Below are 5000 nucleotides of genomic sequence, written 5' to 3' on the forward strand. Positions count from 1 at the left end.
CCCATCGAATTTTTTTTAAACGCACGCACACACATACACCTGAACGGAGATGCGTTCCTTTTCGTCGCGATTTTTCGCGCTTTAGTCGTCGTTGTCGCCATCCGTTCGGAGGGGACCGCCGGCCGTCTCTCTATCCTCGTTGTCGAGAGTCTAATGCCTCGTTCCGTCGCTAGAGTTTTTCAAACTCTGCTTCTGGCTATCGGGAAGAAAAGACCGCGCGAGGAAGAGGAAGGACGACCGTGCGCGTCCCTTTCGAATTTTTTTTTATTTTTACCTGAGCGACCAAAGTGGATTCAGAGGGGACCGCCGGCCGTCTCTCTATCTTCGTTGTCGCGAGTCTAATGCCTCGTTCCGTCGCTAGAGTTTTTCAAACTCTGCTTCTGGCTATCGGGAAGAATAGACCGCGCGCGAGGAAGAGGAAGGACGACCGTGCGCGTCCCATCGATTTTTTTTATTTTTACCTGAACCACCGAAGTCGATTCAGAGGGGACCGCCGGCCGTGTCTGTATCCTCGTTGTCGAGAGTCTAATGCCTCGTTCCGTCGCTAGAGTTTTTCAAACTCTGCTTCTGGCTATCGGGAAGAAACGACCGCGCGAGGAAGACTACGACCGTGCGCGTCCCATCGATTTTTTTTTACCCGAACGATGGAGATGCATATCGGCTGTTTGCTTCGAATAACTGGACGAGAGGAACGAACATATATATATATCATGGGCTAGCCACCGTGCGCTTTCTTCGCGAGATCGTGTGCTGTACAGAGGATTCAGAATCGGGTGTTATATCCCCGTCGTTTCCTGACGAACGGAGCTTCGATCTCGTTGGTTGTTATATATTATAATGCACTTTACGCCCGGTCGGCGGGCTGCGTGTGTCGTCGCGCAGTCCGTCCGATTTCGTTTTCGAACGTATTTTCGTGTCGTCAATCATATGGCGACTTCCGCGCGTTCGATTCCCGTTGGTCGGACGTTTGTCGGATATCGGCTTCTTTCGAACCGAGAATAAGAGTACAAAAACCTGAGTACACAAACAAAAATCCATGCATAAACGATTACCCTGAACGGTGGATCACTTGGCTCGTGGGTCGATGAAGAACGCAGCTAATTGCGCGTCAACGTGTGAACTGCAGGACACATGAACATCGACATTTCGAACGCACATTGCGGTCCACGGATACAATTCCTGGACCACGCCTGGCTGAGGGTTGCTCACGTAAACCTAAGACTGCTTGCGTTGCGTATCGTTGCTCTCGGTCCGTATCTCTCTGTTCTTTCTTGCCTCGTCGACAGCCCGCCGTCGTTCGTTTTATCTTTAAACGAACGTTTCTGAGTCGGAGGACGAGCGCCAAGCAAAAGAATACGAATTAAAGAGCGGTCGAGGGCTCGTACGCGACGTACGAGCGATTGTTGGACGTTCGTCGGCGTTCGTCGCTGGATCGTGTGGAGACCGGCGTACGCATGCTCTCGATACAAATATATATGAAAAATCTATCGCGTTCACGGGAGACTCGCAAAACTACCTCCGTCTCTTCTCTGTCCCTTCTTGGCTTGACAACCCGCCGTCGTTCGTGTTTTACGAACGTTTCTGAGTCGGACGAAGCGCAAGAAGAAGGATACGAATTAAAAGAGCGCGGAGAGAACCGTCGTCGTCGACGCGGTTATCGAGATACACAGAGCGAGTTTTCTTCGTGGCCGATTTTTTTTTTCTTTTTGTATCAGCCTCTGCTACGTTTTGTTAGTCTTCGATAAGCACGAATGACCGCGCCCCCGACGTCGTCTTAAATGAATTTTTGGCGAGACTGAGAGAAAGCAAAAATATTTTTGAACAAAGTCAGTCGAGAGAGGAGAGAAAAGAGAACCAAGATATTAAAACCTAAACCTAAACTTGGTGGCGTAACGAAAAACTGTGTGCCTTAAAGAAACACAACCGTCTTTTCATCAAGATGTTTTTACTCGTACAGCCCCAGGGATCGAATACCCACTCCGTCTGTTCGTGCGGCAGAGATGTATTCTGCAGGCGCGAGACGACTGACGAGAAGACAACGAGGACCGTCGCATCGATGGGTCGTCGTTGCGTTTTTCATCCTCTGTGCTTTTTTCTGTTCTTCGCGAACCCAGAGAAAGCCGTAGATCCGGGAACGGACACACGAGATTTCTTCGAACGCTGATGACTTAGGGAGATGATCCCCAGCGTTGCGCGGAGATCGGAGAGTACGCGTACATGTATCGGGACGAATTTTTCCCCGTCGGTCGCGTATCTCTCTGCCCGCGCGCCTGGCCCAAAGCCACGTTCGTCGGAAATCAACGAAAAGTGTGTTACGATCTAGCGTGCGTCTACGATCGGCTATATTTAAGGGTGACGAAGAAGAGAAAAGCTCACGGTGTTGCGCAACGTTTCTGTACTCGATTTTAAGATGTGCATGTGAGTCCGTTACAAAGTTGTTCGGATCGTCGAAAATAGTCGTTTTCGTCGTCGTGCGAAAGAGAATAATCTCTGACATTGGCACGGAGAGATCGCGCAGAGGAAGAGAACGATCCTCTTTGGCGAGGCTCGAGAAAGACTAACGAAACTTGATTAGAGACGAGGTATACACGCGCCGTACGTACGACGTACGCGCGTGTGATTTTTTTTTGCTTTAAGGCGATTCGGCGCTCCGAGTATTAGAGAAAAAGAGATCGTTGGTCATCCCATGTCTCTTCGTCGTCTATCGCTGGACCGCGCATCCTAACGTATCGCCGGTCGTCCAGTCCCCGAGTAATAAATTCACCCCGTTGTGTACGTCTCGCGCTCGCTTTTCCACTTGCGTGAGTTCCCGTGCGTTTTCGTCGTTGGTACAGAGCAAAGAAACCGATATGTTATATACATGTCGCGTGTTCGATCTCTGTGCCAGCAATAACAGGCGAAAACAAGGAACCGCTGGAATCGTCGAGAAGAGAGAAACGGCTACGGGAGATATATTATACATAACACGTGTATATATATATATATATATTATACAAAGAGGACGGGCGTTAAAAACCGGAGATCGTTACGGGTGTCTTGCGTGAGTCTTAGCTCGAACATGATACGACGAACGAAGTTTAAAAGGCACTTTGGCGAGATGCATAAAACGTTTCTCGATCGAGATAGAATATAAGGTTCTCGATTCTATTCGAATTAATTTTTTTTTTTTATTTTTTTTTCTCTTTGAGGCGATTCTCGGAGAGAGAAATAAAAATAAAGACCCTCTGTCGCATTGTTATCAAACCGTCTTGCTTTTCTCGAATCGCGCCCACATGGCACGAAATTTTTTTTTCTTTGAAAAAAAAAATTGTCACCGTGTCGTGACGTTGAAGCGACCTCAGAGTAGGCGAGATCACCCGCTGAATTTAAGCATATTACTAAGCGGAGGAAAAGAAACTAACAAGGATTTCCTTAGTAGCGGCGAGCGAACAGGAATTAGCCCAGCACTGAATCCCGCGGTTCCGCCGTTGGGAAATGTAGTGTTCGGGAGGATCCGTTTATCCCGTGACGTCGAACCGCGTCCAAGTCCATCTTGAATGGGGCCATGTACCCACAGAGGGTGCCAGGCCCGTAGTGACCGGAACGCGTTTCGGGAGGATCTCTCCTTAGAGTCGGGTTGCTTGAGAGTGCAGCCCTAAGTTGGTGGTAAACTCCATCTAAGGCTAAATACAACCACGAGACCGATAGCGAACAAGTACCGTGAGGGAAAGTTGAAAAGAACTTTGAAGAGAGAGTTCAAGAGTACGTGAAACCGTTCAGGGGTAAACCTGAGAAACCCAAAAGATCGAATGGGGAGATTCATCGTCGACGGCGTCGGTGATCGTTGGTGAGCGATGCTCCGGGTGGGCCTTCGTGGTTCCATTGGCGAGGGCACGCCACCTTCGATTCGAACGCTCCGGCGTCGTAGTCGTGCACTTCTCCCCTAGTAGAACGTCGCGACCCGTTGTGTGTCGGTCTACGGCCCGAGCGGGTGACTGTCGCGTCGCTTCGGCGCACGCGGCAGACCCTCGGTCGCCCGGCCGACTGCACGACGGTACACTAGACGGTATCGGGCCGCAACCAATCCATTCTCGAATGTGTGTGCGTCTAGACCGCCGCAAGCATCGTCGATCGTTCTCAGTTTTTACGGAGTTTAATTCCGTGCTGGGGCGTCGGCAGCTGTTGGCTGGCGGATTTCTTGGACTGGCCGAGTCTCTGATTACCGGTCGGCGACGCTATTGCTTTGGGTACTCTCAGGACCCGTCTTGAAACACGGACCAAGGAGTCTAACATGTACGCGAGTCATTGGGACTTGTAAACCTAAAGGCGAAATGAAAGTGAAAATCGGCGCGCGTGCCCACCCTGAGTGGGTTGCGCGTGTCCGATCGAGGGAGGATGGGCCGCGAGACAATGCGGCCCCGCACTCCCGGGGCGTCTCGTTCTCATTGCGAGGAGAGGCGCACCTAGAGCGTACACGTTGGGACCCGAAAGATGGTGAACTATGCCTGGTCAGGACGAAGTCAGGGGAAACCCTGATGGAGGTCCGTAGCGATTCTGACGTGCAAATCGATCGTCGGAACTGGGTATAGGGGCGAAAGACTAATCGAACCATCTAGTAGCTGGTTCCCTCCGAAGTTTCCCTCAGGATAGCTGGCACTCGTCCGTTCTCATCGAACGCGTACGAGTCTCATCTGGTAAAGCGAATGATTAGAGGCCTTGGGGCCGAAACGACCTCAACCTATTCTCAAACTTTAAATGGGTGAGATCTCTGGCTTGCTTGGATCATGAAGCCACGAGATACAATTGTCGGATCAGAGTGCCAAGTGGGCCAATTTTGGTAAGCAGAACTGGCGCTGTGGGATGAACCAAACGTGGAGTTAAGGCGCCTAAGTCGACGCTTATGGGATACCATGAAAGGCGTTGGTTGCTTAAGACAGCAGGACGGTGGCCATGGAAGTCGGAATCCGCTAAGGAGTGTGTAACAACTCACCTGCCGAAGCAACTAGCCCTGAAAATGGATG

At 50.7% G+C, this 5000-nt stretch overlaps 2 non-coding genes across 2 annotated transcripts in view; both read left to right on the forward strand.

Annotated features, from left to right (window-relative positions):
- Positions 1–1049: 1049 nt before the first annotated feature.
- Positions 1050–1204, forward strand: LOC139997562 (5.8S ribosomal RNA). The gene has a single exon (XR_011802920.1). It is a non-coding gene; the product is annotated as a 5.8S ribosomal RNA (ribosomal RNA).
- Positions 1205–3332: 2128 nt separating this feature from the next.
- Positions 3333–5000, forward strand: part of LOC139997565 (large subunit ribosomal RNA) — a 4174-nt gene continuing 2506 nt past the window's right edge. Inside the window, exon 1 of the ribosomal RNA XR_011802923.1 lies at positions 3333–5000. This exon is cut by the window's right edge and continues 2506 nt beyond it. This is a non-coding gene — a ribosomal RNA (large subunit ribosomal RNA).

The sequence above is a fragment of the Bombus fervidus genome, unplaced genomic scaffold, assembly GCF_041682495.2.
Source record: "Bombus fervidus isolate BK054 unplaced genomic scaffold, iyBomFerv1 scaffold0111, whole genome shotgun sequence".
NCBI lineage: Eukaryota > Metazoa > Arthropoda > Insecta > Hymenoptera > Apidae > Bombus > Bombus fervidus.